This window comes from Platalea leucorodia, assembly GCF_965183815.1.
Source record: "Platalea leucorodia genome assembly, chromosome: 11".
NCBI classification, from domain to species: Eukaryota; Metazoa; Chordata; class Aves; order Pelecaniformes; family Threskiornithidae; genus Platalea; species Platalea leucorodia.
The window spans coordinates 8,142,986-8,158,853 of record NC_138833.1 but is presented as its reverse complement, the minus strand read 5'-3'; the positions used below and the strand labels follow the sequence as shown (position 1 = coordinate 8,158,853).

General features: G+C 51.8%; 1 protein-coding gene across 7 annotated transcripts in view; it reads right to left on the bottom strand.

Annotated features, from left to right (window-relative positions):
• Positions 1-549: 549 nt before the first annotated feature.
• HDAC3 (histone deacetylase 3) overlaps positions 550-15,868 on the bottom strand; it is a 59,851-nt gene continuing 44,532 nt past the window's right edge. For 2 of the 7 annotated variants that reach the window (XR_014229436.1, XR_014229437.1), the window contains exons 23-27: positions 13,025-13,155; positions 10,122-10,273; positions 8,055-8,142; positions 1,797-1,927; positions 550-746 (exon numbers count right to left, since the gene is read on the bottom strand). The gene's annotated coding sequence lies outside the window, so the exon portion shown is untranslated. The remainder of the gene's footprint in view (positions 747-1,796; positions 1,928-8,054; positions 8,143-10,121; positions 10,274-13,024; positions 13,156-15,868) is intronic. The other 5 variants (XR_014229432.1, XR_014229433.1, XR_014229430.1 and 2 more) reach the window with 4 other exon arrangements.

Below are 15,868 nucleotides of genomic sequence, written 5' to 3'. Positions count from 1 at the left end.
GTTATGATATGGAGGCAAGACCACATTTTTGTACCAAAAATAATGTTTATTTCTCCATCTTTTGTACATACAAACTATCACAATAACACAATGCTACCAGAGCATCACTTGCCCACAGCTGCAAAGCCATGAAAAAAGGCTTTATATTAAGGGCACTGTTAGAAGGAAATTAAAGGTCTCAGGCAAGGTTCCAGGCTGGCCCAGGTGCAGCTCATGTATTGCGATTTCTCTTTCATTTTGCAGCTTTCCGGGGCTGTTAAATGCAGCCATGGGCATTTGGCTGTGCAAAGGCAACTCCTGCCTGCACTTACCAAGAGCCTGCCACGACCCTGACATGAGAGTGGCACAGCTCTTGGCCCAAGGAGCCCTCTGATGCCCCAGGCACCAAGAAGGCAGAAGGACCAATGCCTTAATTGTCTTACCTGCTCTTTTTGACTCCCTCATCCCTTCCTGGAGGGAGCATGGGAACAGGTCAAGCCTTGCTTCTAGTGGGCTCCTGGTTCACCCAGGTTTGAGGGTGGGGAGGCCCTGGACTGCATCCAGCACCATTCTGCCTGACCAGCTGCTTAAGGCTGACCTGGAGCGACTCTTCTCCCCTCTACAATCAGCGTTTTTCTCTTTCAAGCACAAACCTCTTGTGCGCAGGCACGCACCTACCTCTACCCAAGGGCCCATCTGCAGCCACTTGCTCGCTGTTATTCTCTCCGGTTCATGCACCGCTGGTTCTGCATGCTGGAGCCGAGCACCTGGGATGGGAATGAGATAATAGACACGAGGTGCATTTGAAGCAGGGAGCAGACATCGTGCCCACACAAGCACAAATTGCCCTGTCAAGTGCAGCCGCTGCCGCGAGGGGACCGGCACAGGGGCACACGCTCTCTTTGGCTCGCCCAGATTTTTGTTAGTGCTTCCAACCCGTGATGTGATAACAAGCCCCAGGAACATGCAAAATGCTGTGAAAAAATAGAATTTTACTATTATTAAACATAAAAGTGCATTAAAACTAAAAGCTGCAAAGGCTCAGCGTGGCCCCAGGAGGGACCAGTGCTCCCAGTAGCACTCCGGTGGGCACAGGCTCCTGCAGGAAAGAACCTGCCCTGCGCTGGGTGACCTCAGCCATGCTGAAAGGCCCCCAGACCCTGCTGCACCGGCTGTGCTGGCTCACCCCTCCCTGGGTGGCTCTCCCAGATCAGAGGGTGCCAGCCTGCCTTCTCTCCAAGAGCATTCCCAGCCACCCTATTTCCTTCTCCACCCTCCTGGTACCCCAGCTCCTACCTGGGCTGGGATCAGCCTGCCTCCTCCTGCAGGGATGAGACAGCAGCCAAGCTGTGGGCCAGTCCCAGATGATGCTGGGCTGTTATGGATCACTCCATTAATTCATAGTTACAAATATGTTAAATTATAACAAAAAACCAACTCAATGTCTGGAAGCTGCAAGTTGGGGCAGAGTCGTTCCCACTGTAAACTATGGCACCAAGAGCCAGCACCCTGCAAGATGAGACCTGGGGTTCCTGCTTTGGCATCTCAGCACTGAGCAATGTGTGGGCAGGGCTGTGACTTTACCCTCTGTCCCTGCCTTTCTGCCCAGTCTGCTCCAGCACGAGAACTGCAGATGATGTTCCTCCTCTTGGCTGAAGCTTTTGACCCTTCAGTTTTCTACAGGGGCAAACCAAAGATCGGACAGGAGAGCTAAAACAACACAAAAACTGGCACAAATGGCCCCAAGAGCAAGAAGGAAAACGAATTACCCTTCATAGCGATGCACAGATCCCAGACTGAAACTTTATTTTACTTACTGAAAGCTCTTGGAGGTCCAGCAGTTTTCTGCCTTTGTCCAGGAGCAACATCTAGCTCAAGCAGCTGATGGTCTCCTGAAGGATGCCTCCATCTCTTGTCATCTCACTGGCTTTGCTGGTCTTGCTTGGTTCTGAAAACAAGGTGTTGTTAAAAACAGTGGGGGAGAAGCACCTCCATGTCAGCTCTGGTACAGACCACCGTCCTCAGGAGCAGCGGCCAGCTGGGCTGGAGGAGCTACCTGACCTCAGGACACTGGGGAATTGAGACATTCCCATGACGGGGTCCAGACCTGCAAAATGCACCACGTTAAGGGTTCAGGCCTCCACCTGTCTTCACTCCAACTCCAGACAGCAGGCATAGCTCCCTGACGGGCAACACTGTGACCCAAATGGGACTCCACACCTCAGGACACAACCTCCTTAGGAGGCCCCCATGCCTCCCATGGGAGAAGACAGCGGCGGTGTAACGCCCCACCAGGGTCTTGTGGGGTTGTGCTGGCAGAGGATTACAGTCACCCAAATCCCCCCACGCTCCGTGCTTTGGCCTTATCCATATAAGCCCGGCATTGCCTTCCAGACGCAAGCAAGTGCTGGCATCCCACTAACGAGGCCCAGACAGTGCCTACCCTTAAGAAGCCTTTACAGCTTAAGGCCTGAGCTCATCCAGCTCATGACGCCACGCTCAAGCCAGCAGCTCCGAATCAGAGCAGCCGCCCAGTGCTGGCTGGCACTGGGGCACGGGGTGGAAGAGGGCACAGGGCAAGTGCAGCCAGCTGAGCACCGCCAGCGGCACAGCCGTGGGGCAGGCACCGGCACAGCCACGCGGCACTGCCTGCACAAGCTCCTGTCTTCAGTGCCTCAGAAGATGTATTTTTACAATTGGGAGGGGACAGCAGAAGGGAGGGGACCCGCTCAGGAATATAAAGCAGCAGCTGAATTACTGCCCAGATGCTGCAGGCATGAGAAATTAACTCTTTCAGGATGGAACACCTTTCATACTGTCACCCTAGCTCCTGAAATACCAAGAGCAGGCACATGAAACCATGTAAAGAAGACAAGCTGTAGGCTCCTGTGCAAGATTTAAAAGCCTTTTGGAGACTCTGCTAAATAACTGTTAACAAACCCAGCACCTCTCTCTCACCCTCTCCATGCCCTGGAGCATCCCTGAAACTACCCCTCACCTCTCCTTGCCACGTCTGCCTCTCCCTGCCCTCCCAGCCGCAGCCCCGTGCAGTGCCCCTTTCACCAGTGGTGCAGCGGGAAGGAGATATCTCTTATGGGTCTGTCCTCGCCCCCCAAAACCAGAAAAGCAACAGTAACGTGGGAGATGGCTAGGACAGCATTTCTGCCCTGTGCACAGCAGGTCTGATGCACACAGACCATGCGCAGAGCCTGGCTGGGAAGGGACCGACAGCCTCCAAACCCAGACATCGACCATCTCCCTTCCCCTTCCAGGTCTGCTGGTAAGATGTCCCCTGTGCAGGGTAGGCATTTTCTGGTGCTGGACCTTGGTGTGTGGACCCTGTGTGGGTGCTGCTAATGGGTCAGCCCCTCCAGGTGGTCTCAGGTTCCTGCTGCTGGTTTGCACAAGAGCTGCCCAAGAGCTGCTCTGGCAGTGAGTGGAGAGAAGCATTTGGCTTGTGCAGACAACACAGAGAGCATTCAGAGCTGCCAGGCTTTGTGCACTGATCCCCTCGGGGCTACAGCAGAAAGGAGCGGGGTGGGGGGGGTAAGAGATGTCCCCCCAGCTGCCAGCTGGACTGTAGCATAGCTAGAGAGAGCTGAAAGAAAGCAGGAGCCTGTACTCAATGCACCTCTTGTCTTCTCCATCCCTCAGCAAAGCCTCCTCTCCCCAACAGCCCCACTCTGATCCAGCAGCCCCTTCTCCCCCCAGGGTCTTCCATGTCCCCCAACCCTTCTCCTAAGCCCCAACCCACAGAAGCTTCTTGCTCCTCCAGGCAGAGCCATCCTCCTCCCTCTGCCCAGCTCTCCCCGAGGCCAAACGCCTTCCCAACACACAGCACGAACCCAGCAGACTGCTCCCTCCCTCCACCTCCGCTCTTCGCAGGTCCCAAATATTCCCTTACACCCCCATTGACACACTCTCTTCTTTCTCAGCCAGTGAATTTTCTCACATCCTCCCACCTTTTTTGTTCCATAAATGTATTTGGTTGCTTTTTTAAACCTGTCTAAACCATAAGCATCTGCAACATCCTGTAAAGAGGAGGGCTGTGAAACTACAGCTTGGCATTTAAGCCTGCCCCTCCCAGCTTCATTCAAGCTCTTGCGGAAGAGACGCAACCATCTCCAGTTTATAATTTCATATGCCTCCTTCATGCCCCTTTTCTGGATTAAGCAGCCCCAGGTCCACCCAGTCATCCTTACTGCCTCCCTCTGCCCCTTATTTAGCTTGATGTCCCTCCTCAGGCAGGGGAAGCAGAACTGCAGGCAGCACAACACATTTAAAGCAAAAAAAGCCACTGCTGTGATTGTTTTTCCTTCCTCTCCTTCCTTCCCCAGGGATTCCTAGATCTCGGATGGCGATTTTGGGTTTTAACTACTGCAGAGCCCTGGGCTGACATTGCCATAGACACCTCGTAAACCTCATGTTTTGCTCCAAGTGGCAATGGTCAGCTTGGAGCATCCTCCTGCTCACAGAGTTAAAAGGGAAAGGCACACAGGGCAAGGCAACCCCTTTGAGACGCTATAAGCCACTGAGTAGCCAGGTGAGGTCCTTCTGAAGTGCTTCAGGGTTAGTCTTTTTTTTTTCCCTACTGAAATATTGTCAGAAATATTCCTATTATTCACAGTCTTCCTGATGTATTTTGTTTCCTGCCTTTTAGCCTGTTAAATAATGGGTTAGCAGTCATGAAAACACTGGAGCTACTGCACATTAATAGTATTTTGGGCAATGAGTATTTGTGGCTTGACCAAGGGATCACCGGGCTGGAAACCCATGCCCAAAGATGCTATTTTTGGTCATTGCCAGCAGATCTGAGTTGAGATTGCAGTGGCTTTGCAGAGGACTGGCAAAACATTTCAGAAAGACTTGGAAATCGCTTCCTCCTCCCACAGCATACACGGATTTTTGCTGCAGCATGACTGCACCCACTGGCAAAGGCTGCAACCTGTCCTGCCCCCCTGGCTCAGTTTGTGGTTAGCATCACCTAGGTTAAAGATGAGCATCTTCTTCCCTCCCACAAACCACCCAACAGCCTGAGCCATGGGGCAAGGGGTAACGTGTCTGCTCTGTACATGACAGCTTCATCCTGTTTGAGGAAGAAGAGTCCTCTCACATCCAGCCCAGCTCAACCCTTGCTCTCTTTCCTTTGGACACTCAGGCCAGCAGTGAGCTTGGGGCAGGAGGGATGGATTCACAATTGATTTTCTGCCTTCACTTTGCTGTGTGGTGGGGAGCAGATGGCATAAGCGTGACGTAGAGGCGACAGAAAAGGACACCGGTTGAGTCACTTAACCACAAATCAATTCTGAATCATCCGGCTGAAGCTCTGAGGGTAGGACAAGTGCTGAGCCAGACCGGAGTAGGACACTGAGCTATTGTGTGCGTGCCCTGCTGTGGTCCACATGCCTTTCTCAATGAGCTGGCTGCAGCCCTCCCCTTTCACTGACCTCGCTCCCCCACAACCAGTCCTTTAAGCTATTAAGCAGAAGCCTGGAGGCTTTTCCCATTCCTTTACAGTCTAGGGATGTAGCTGCTCGTGGCTGAATAGACACAGCTGCCTGGGCAGGACAGGAGTTGGAGATCAGAGCTGACAAAGCTGACACACTGAGCTCCTGTCTTCCTCGGCAGCCGTGACGGAGGATGGAGAAATGTCCTGACAACTGGTAGCAGGGCGATGGAGAAGCACAATACGTCCCACTGGAAGAGCTCCTGGGGACTGCAAAGCATCACGCAGGAGGCTCACAGGGAGGAGGACTCAGAGAAGCACCGGCTCCAGCAGGATCCTCTGCAAACACATGCTCTCAGAGCACCACATGGCAATGTCAAAACTACCACAGGCGTGGGACCTTGTGTGGGTTAACCCCAGTGGGCAGCTCAGCCCCACACAGCCACTTGCTCACTCCCCCCAGCGAGATGGGGGCCAGAACTGGAAGGGCAATGGTTGAGGATAAAGGTGGATTAATAGGTAAAGCAAGAGCTGAGCACGCAAGCAAAGCAAAATAAGGAATTCATTCACCACTTCCCATCAGCAGGCAGGTGTTCAGCCATTTAACAGCTGGTGGTGTTTACCTGCCCATTGGGGTTAAACCACTACAGGACCACATGGATACCGCACTGTACTGAAATCGCCTTCTGAGAAGAGCAAAAAAGGGGAAAACCCAGAGGGCAGGGGAAGGAAATCCCATGGAGACAGGCAGAATTCAGGCTCAGGTGCCTGGTACTCCCCCCCAGCTCCCACTCCCGTGAGCATGGCATCAGGGGAGCCCTCTTGGCCCTTGCACCTGTAGGCAGTGAGTCAGGCCCCCTTGTTTTTGCAGGTGTGGAAAGGGAAATCCTCTCCCTCCAAGGGAAGCTGGGTCTGAAACAGCTGCGAAGGCGGCAAGTGTCCCTCCAGGGTTTTGATTACAGCAGGAGAGCTTCCTGCAATCCGAGCACACAGTGCTCCTCTGGGAAAGGGCCAGAGGGGTGAAACCAAGTCGGGGAGATGTCAATGGGACACAGGGCATGCCATCATCAACAGCCGAGGCAGCATACAGCAGCACACGCGGTGCCGTGGTCACACGTACCTACAGGTTTTGGGCTGCTGCCGCTCGCAGCCACGGTCCTGTCACCAGTGGAGGACCACAGGCGCTCTGCACGTCCAACAGCACCAAGACAGGTCTGCCACTCAGACACCAAGCTGATCAGGGTCTGATGGGGCAGTAAGGCTACGCTAGCCATGCATGAGCCTTGGACCCTGCTGAGGCCAAAAGGCAGAACAGCCTGTAACTTTAAATTCCTGCCCTTTTCTGCATGTAAAAGATGAGCAAGCATCCCACTGCTACTGTAGGCTGCTGAAAGTGAGTTGGAGATTTCTCTCCATGCTTCTCCTGACCCTCTTCCTCCTATATTTGAGACAGAAAAGTTGTAGCTTCCTCTCCTGTACATCTCTACTCTGGTTTTCTTTTTCCAAATGCTTGGCTGAGAGATCTTCCTCCCCCACTCTTCTGGTCTGGTCACCGGCTTGCGGCCTCTTCTGTGGCACAGATCTAGCACCATGTGTCCTCCCTCCCACTTTGGGTCCTGTTTTTCTCTGCTTTCTTTTCCACCCTGAGCATATCACATCCCCTCTACCCAAAATCTCCCATACAGGGACCACTTTCAGCAGCACATAAGCTGCTCTAACATCTCTTCACACTGTTCTCCTTAAACCTTGTCATTTCTGAACCTGCTTCCAAGCTGTCTCTTTTCCCAAATCCTCTTGATCTCTCTTCCTTCTGCCCCTAACATGGCACAAGCCCCTTCTCTCTATCTTTTCCTGTAGCTGCTGGCACCTGGAGGTATCTCCATATATCCCACTACCACCTCAACTCTTTCCATCTCTTTGCAAGTCTTTCTGGCAGAAGTGTAACAGTCCTGTCTTGACCACTCTCATGCATGTAAAAGGTACGATTCTGCTTCCTCAGCCTTAAAGAAGACTTTTTAGTAGGGTCTGTGGCGATAGGACAAGAGGTAATGGCTTTAAACTAAAAGAGGGTAGATTCAGACTAGATATAAGGAAGAAATTTTTTATGACGAGGGTGGTGAAACACTGGAACAAGTTGCCCAGAGGGGTGGTAGATGCCCCATCCTTGGAAACATTCAAGGTCAGGTTAGAAGGGGTTCTGAGCAATCTTATCTAATTGAAGATGTCCCTGCTCATTGCAGGGGGGTTGGACTAGATAACCTTTAAAAGGTCCCTTCCAACCCAAACTATTCTATGATTCTAAGAAAAAGTCTGGTGTCCCGGTCCATACCACTGGGCAGAACAGACGATGGCAGGCAGGAGTGCACAGTGAAAGGTGCTGTGTAAGCCAGCGCAAGCGGAGGGGTGGAGAAGCTATTCTGGATATGGATTAAAAAGACATAATACGTCAGCAACTGCAGCAATACCAGCTGGGTACGTGAACCATGCCATGGTTTCCTTGACAGCTGAGAGGAAGGAACAAACACCAAGTCGTAATAGTAGGCACCATTTCTTTTCCTTCCCTTACCAGCCCTGGAGCTCCCTGTGGGAAGAAAAGCAGAGGTGGCACAGCCCAGCAAGCAGCACCTACCCTGCCATGCTCCCCTGCTCTGGCAGGACAGGCCGCTGGACTGCAAATCTTCCTGTAAAACATCCATCACTCTGGCCCCGTTAGCCACCTGCAAAGAAAACACAGGGCCCTGTGACACCCATGTGGCAGGAACAGGGAATGGAGCCCAGCATCTGGACTCCTTCACAGAGGCTTTGTGAGCAACAGCCTCACTCCCTCGTCTGCTACAGAAAATAGCATCTTTTTGCCTCTTGTATCATGGAAAGGGGCAATAAATATTCCATGTCCTGTTCCTCCATGTCTCTCAGGTATGGGATAAAATCCAGCAGGTCCTCACTCTGTATATGCTTTGAGGGAACGTTTTGATGCCCCATGGGTATGATGGGGGCTGGGAAGGCATCCACCTCCCCCACTCTGGATGGGAGGGAATGGATTAGGCCCCAGACTGCCTGGCAACACCTTTCTCCCCGGGGAGGAGGGGGTGGGGACAGCTCCGCCAGGATTTTTGGGCATGTTGTCTAAAGCCTTTCACTTCCTCAGAGATCCCAGCTGTTGGGCTATTTGCTGCTGACGGAGGCCTCTCCAGCTCCACTGATCTCCCCCAGGGTCTTCTCCCTCTCTGCTTGGCTCAGTTGTCTCCTTGCTCCTCTCCAATGAGCATCCCGGGTTGCTAATGCCACCCTACCCTCTAATCTCCCTTTCACTCTCGTGATGGTGCTCAGCCACTAAGGAGATTAGCCTGGTCTCAGCTGCTCACCCTCCCTAGCAACAGGGATGTCACCTCTTGGGGAGCCATGTGCAGGGGTGACACATATGCTGCCACCACCCCAGTGTCAGTGCAGCTCCGGTGCCCTCTCCTGCCGAGGCACAGACCCAGAGGAGGTGCCCGAGCTGCAGTGTAGGAAGAGATGTGCTGGGACCAGGCATTGGTAAGACATTTTCCCCCCAAAGCTGGGAACCTGGGAGACCTGCACCCATCCTTGCCTGCTGTCCCCTCTTGTTTACGTGGGAATCTCCCAAGCGTGAAAATGAGAGAGCCAGGACACCCAGACAGAAGATGGAGCCCCCCTGTGCCCATCCCAGGGCACAGCCTTGTGCTCCAACAGCACAGGAGCAGATTTTAAAATACTATTAAAACCCCAGACCTAAATAAAACAGCACATTCCCGCTGCCCCTGCAAAGCCAGGCAGAGGTTATGAGCTCCAGGCACAAATCACTCACCACACGCCTTTAAGAGAAGCCTCCCAGGGCTGCTCGCTACCCTGCGCATCCCCCCTCGGCCATTGGCACGGCACTGAGGAGGTTAACGCCGAATGCACGGGCTCTCTGCAGATCTCTGTTTCCGTGACAACAGCTCCCGATGAAACCCAGAGCTATAAAATCCCATTTAACATCTGCAGATCCTGCCTGTGCTGCCTGCACAGGCTGCCACCTGCCGGCAAACCCCCCCTGCAAGGCTGACCCACATTGCCCATGCCAGGGCAGGGCTGGCGGCACCCAGCACCCCAGAAAAATGGCTGAGGGGAGCAGGGACAGCACCAGCATGCTGGGGGAGAAGCCTGGGGCATGAAACCTGGTTACCAGACCTGGCTTTTGGGCTACTGAAGGGAGCCTGCAAGGATTGAGGGTGTGGGTATACATCCCACAAGTCACCGGAGCCTCAGGGGGCTCCTAGGAGGAACACAACACCCATCACTGTCACTTTGGCTGGCAGAGATGCTCCTCTCAGAGCAAGCCAGTCCAAATTCACCCGTGGGGGCTCTCAAAGTTTTGAGGGCAGGTTTGAGCAACAGCAGTAAGCCACTGGCATCTATTAGGGCTTTCTAATTTCTTACGCTTATCCATCCACTTGTGCCAAGCCCAAGTGGAGGGTCTGGGCTGCTGCGAAGGGTCTCTGAGGATGAGATAGTGTGGTAGCCCAATGGGGACTTCAGGCTGAACTCAGCCCAAGCCAGACAACAGGACTGGAAGGCTGAGGAAGGATGCTGGGACACTGGTAGTTGGGGTCCCTGCCTTACTTCTGTGCCTTATTTACTCCCCTCCAGCTTTAGTGTACTCCAGGACTTCTAAACACCCTTCATACTTTACCTGATTCGAGAAGTTCAGGCTTTTCCCTCTCCGTGCTTCCACTACTGCCTGCAATAGGAAAAGGCACCAGGGGAAGGCGAGTAGGAAGGTAAGGAGGTGCTACACATTTAAGGTGATGCTCCTGATGGCAGAGGTGAACTGATGTACTCCTGCTGCAGGTAAGAAAAGCAGCGCTGAGTTTAGTCTGGTGTCACACAAAGGGCTCTCTGGGTACCGGGCAAACAGGGCTCTGGCACTGAGGAGATCCTAAGGAATTCCTGCCCCTCATGGGGGAAGTGGTCCAGGGGAGAACAGGCACCATCCCTTGAGGGGAAGCTCAAACAACAGCCACAGGGACAACCCATTCCTGTGAGACTGTTGCTGGGGCTCAGTGACCTTAGATACCACAACCTGGACACACAGTGCCCAGGCTTACTATAATACAGCTTATTATACAATATATAATAATATATAAGCCTTATATATATATATAACAATATATAAGCCTTATTATACAATAAGGCTCCTGCAACTGAAGCTGACTGCAGGACTGCTCAGCCACAGATACTTATTTGTTGGATCTTCCCCTGCGCTATACCCTAAGTTGCTCCCCTGTGCTCCTGGATTCAAAGGCGCAGAAGCTGCAGCTTTTCCTTCCATTTGCAAGTGCTGCTGAGTCACTTGGATCCTGGGAAAAAGCCTCTCCTCTGCTTGGGGAAGGATGGGGCAGGAAGCAAGCAGGGAGTGAACAATGCCTTCTTCATCTAACTCTGTCGCTGGCCATGGGAGGGAAAACAGTCACAGGGACTCGCAGCAGCAGGAACCCTGGAAACTCTGGCATCTGTGGGAGTCAGGGGAATCCAAAGGGGCCATGGATGAAAGCTGACACAGAAAGAAAACACTCTTTTTGAGCTACAATTGCTGGCACAGCTGCTGGCCAGACCCCCTTCCGAAAACTGAAACATGCCAGCAAGGAGATGGAAATCATTAACTTGTTCGTTTGCGTGATTTAACTGTTTCCATCTCCCCCTGCTCCTTGAATGAGCTCAGATTTCTTAAGATTTCCAGCAACCCGATGCTGCAGCGCCTGGGGTTCCCCCAGAGCAGGAGGCAGGGCTTGAGAGAACCACTAATGGGGAAGACAGGGCTCCCTCTCCCCTCCTCTTCAAATGCTTTTAAAGGCAGAAGCCATGGGCACACGGCTTTTCTGCAGGAGTAGATGTCCAGGAAGGAAGCCAAACAGCACCCAGGAGAAACCCAGAGCAGTTTGATGCTCCTTTCAAAGTGCAGAGGCTCAGAAAGCCCAAGGCCTCAGAAGGGAATAGGGAAAAAAAGCCTAAAGTCTTACAAATGAAGCAGCTGGCTGAAAACTACAGGGTGATCTAGGAACGACGCTGAGGCAGGGTGGGGACCTCTGTCAAGAGGAGCTGGGACACAGCCCTGCCAGTCACTGAACATGCATTTAGTGGGCTGGCTAGTTTTGCTGGGGGAAGCCAAGCCCTTGTGGTTCCTGGGCTCAGCTATAGTGACAGCGTGGGTCTGCAGCCTTATCTGTGCGTGCTCTGGATCACGACCACCTTGTTAGAGGCAGCAAAGCAGTGGGAGGAAGGGAGGGAGGAATGTGAGAGCTTGCAAAGCATCTCACCACGGGAGTTCAAGCTGCCAGGAGGAGGGGATGCGTTTCAGGAAACCCAAAGAGGCAGGAAATCAAGGGAGAGGGGCAGTAATTGAGTCCATATGTTGGAAGCAAAGAATGCATCTGGTAGCAGGCAGCAGACTAAGGGAGAAAGCCCACGCTGTGGGGACAGCACAGAGCGCTCACAGAGTCACGTTAACCTCCTGGACCAAGCAGAAGGCTGAATTCAAACTAACCACAACTGCTGAGACGGGTCACTTGTCACTTGCGTGGGCTTTCAGGTCTGCATCTGCAGTAGCTGCAGGTCAGGAGGCTTCCAACCTTAAACTCATTAACATCTTAATGTAACAGTTAGTGTTGCAAAAAGGTGAAGGAAATGGCTGTTTTATTACAAAGTGACAGGGTTAGATCTACACCCATGTCACTAACTGTATACGGAGCTAGGAAGGAAAGTGGCCAACAGTAACATCAGAGCATGATCTTGCCATTCGTCTGGCAAAGGGAGGCATGTCAGGTCCACTCTGCTCTCAGCAGTATAGCTTTGGTGCAGGAGTACCTGCTGTTGTAGGATTCACTCACTCGGAGGTAAGGGCACAGACAGGGTGATGAATGAGGAACCTGGGTCTGCACAATCATCGCAAGGCTGTCCCACAGAGCTGCGCCTGGTTTAGGTGCTCCCAGGTTCAGGCTACAGCGCTAGGAAAGCTTGTAAGACTGTTTATGGCCTCTCTCCCTCCCCCCTTTTAAAACACATTTGCAAAGAAATCCGAAACGTATGTGGTTGGAATAGAGGAGCCTAATGCTAGACTCCTGCACAGCATAACGGTTTGGGAAGGGGGAAGAAGAGCTCTGATGCTGATACCCACCGGGCTTCCCAAGAAAACAAGGGAGGAGACAGAGCCCAGAACTACAGGACTGAATGGCCATATAGGCTTTTGGTGTGTCATGCAAATTGCTGCATTTTATATAGGCAAAAAGCCTCTCAAGAAGGCCCTCAGGTTTGGCAGGGTTCTCTGCTTAGTAGGCTTTGCACATTGCTGAAGATGGGTTTACTGTGAATTGTCCAACACCTATGTTTAAAGCAAACCTGCAGATTGCTGTGCTCAGGACTTATCCTGTCAGTAAAGAAGAGAGTAATACCACTCATGCTGTCCCAAGCCTCCGTCCCTGGGAATCCAGCTCCAGAGCATTTCTTTCTTCACCTGTAGCTCTCCGCACACATTATTAGTAGGGCTTTGCAGCCAGTCCAAAACTTCTGCTGTCCCAAACACCCAATTGCATCTCATACCTGCATTCGTGTCTACCAGCTGTTCTCTCTGCTGCTGTCACTCCTGGCATTTCTCCTTTGCCTCCTCCTTTGCCAGCTTTGCATGGCATATCATCTGTTTCATGCTGCTTCTGATTCTCCTTGACAGCTTGCTGCAGAACAAGAGAAACAGCTACTTAGGGGCTGCAGGATGGGGAGGGTGGGGGAAAAATGCACAAAAGCAATTAACATCTCTCTTTGGAAGAGGGGGAGTAAGAAGCATGGCAGATCTAAGCAGTGAAGGAAACAAGAATCTGAGGAGGAAAGGGTATCTTGCTCACCAGAAATATATTTCTAAAGTTACTCTGTTCTATAAAGAAGCTATCAACAGTCATTTTCTGGGAGTCAAGCAGAAAGTGTTGGCCCAGTTCCACACAGAGGTCCCCCATGCATGTACATCACTTGCAACTCATCATCCTGTGCCTTGGCATCCTTAACAAAGCTGCAAAACCCAGAAGTCAAGGACCATAAACGAAACACCAAATGGAAAACATCGCAGTGATCAACAGACCACAGAGTACTGCAACATTCAACTTTATCTGTTGTTCCTCTCCACTCAAAGACACAGACACCACCATCACAGTGATGCTGAGATGAACCCAGCATAATCTGCTCAGTGTTTGGGTGAGGCTTATACCTCCTATGTCAAAGGCAAAACAAATAAATATGCAGCTGGCAAATAAGTGTCATCTTGCTCATGTTCCACCTTATGGGCTGGACGGCAGCCCTGTGGCACACATCTGCAAGCACCTCCTGCAAAAGCAGGATTTCATGGTACAGCCCCAACTGTTCAAAGTCCATCACAGCACCACAACACCCAGCAACTTGGGGTGTCCCTTAGCAAGCACACAGCACTCCCAGTAAACCACCAACCTCGAATCGTCCCAGAAACTCCAGGAATGCAGTCAGGTAACTCACTTTTAGACAACAGCTGAAGAGAGCAGCTGTCCCTTTGCCCAAAGCTGTCAAGGAGGGTCAGAATGACAGAGATTCCCTGCTGACAGCAAAACGCATCCCTGCAGCACTGCAAGATCCCCCCACAGCTATAGAGGAACACTCCGTGGTCCACACCACGACAGAAATGCCTATTCCTACATGACAGACCCTTCTGCTCCCTCTCTCTCTCTCTCTCCAAACTTTGCCGAGACCCACGAATCCTTTCTGTCATAGCTCACATCCACTTTGAAACATTTTTCTTCCCAAAAGCAAAAGGATATTGTCATTTTTTTCCACAAATTTGTCACTATCAATCATCTGCGTTGGTTGGAAAGTTCTGAATATTACATTGCACATTCAAAATCTGTCCTTCTGTCATGTTTAAGCTTTTCTGCAAGCTTTCAGCAGACACTAAAAAAAAAAAAAAGACAACATAAAAATAGAGAAGGACATTCCTAAAATATTTGCTTTAAGCAGGAGCATAGTTTCTACCCTGCAACTGTCATCAGGACTCCAGGCGTACAGCCTGAAAATGCCTTCGACCTTACCGCCAGAAGCGTGGGTCATCCCCCATTTAGATCCAGGCAAATCACCCCCATGCACTGACAATTAACTGCTTCAGGCAACGCTTCGGCACTCCCTCAGCAGCACATCTCCCAGGAAATGCAGTCCTTTCTGCTCCCGGATGGCATGCATGCCCAGACCAAGGGCAAAGCTCGCTCATACAGACTCTCACATGCATTTCACAAGCCGATGGGAGAACTCCGCAGGGTAAACACAAACCAAGTTATATGAAGCCAGCACCAAGGCTCTCCCCTCTATTTTTTTTTTTATTTTTTGCTTGCAATATTTTGGTAAGGGGTGGGACAGGACAGAAAAGGTCTCCATGCTTCAACAATCTCCAGTGTCTAAAATGAGATAAAAAGGTGACTTTGGACCTGTCATTTAAAGCTGTTGAAAGACTGACAGCCCCAGAGAAGGGTGCAAAGACACCATGAAGTGTCCTGCCCAACTCTAGTGCAGCACAGCGGGGTTGGCTCAGCAGCCTGGGACAAGGGATGGGACGGAGTCATACTGGAGATGTTACTGTGTGACAGAAGGAGGCTTACTAGCTGAAGGTAAATATTAGACCAGGTAAGACAAAGAGCAGAGCACCGGGGTTGCGTGGGGGGCGGCAGTCAGGCGTTCAGCAGAGAGATTTCATCCTCTGTCTGAGGGACGGATACATCTGCCGCCCGCATCCTGCTGCTGCCTCTTGCTTTCCTTCCTCCCTGGACACTGACTCAGCACCACCAGCCTTTTATCACAGGACAAAACAATAGGTATCCTTCCTTCCAGGCATCACATCCGCTTGTTTCATCGATATTTCTTTCCTTCGCCACCCTGTGCAGTACAGCACAGCCGCAGCACTAACAGGAAAAAGGCTCCTACTATAACACCACAAATAAGGCGATTTTGGGATGCAGCCTCAGGCTTTGCAGCCACAGCAATGAGCCCAAACTGTCTCTGTTCAGAGCAGCTGAGATCCAAACCCCTGTCCCCAAGCCACAGCAAACAGCTCACCTTCACTGGGATCACTTCTGATCCCAGGACTTCATGTCTTGGAACTGGTCATAAGCAAAACTGGTCAGGAAAACAGGACCGTACAGAAGGCATTGGAAGCCTAGCCAGCAGGTATTTGCAGGTGCTGGAAATCCTCTGGGTGTATTTCCTAGCCACCCACATGCAGGTGGATAGGAAATAAACCCAGAAGGTACCAACCAGTTCCCTGAGCTGCCCAATGAAAAGTCCTCGCCTTGCAGAGAGATGATTTCTCTAGTTCTGTACAGAGCCGCTCCAGAGTCCCCAAGCTATCCCAGAGCAATCCCCCCTCAGAGACCCACATGCTAG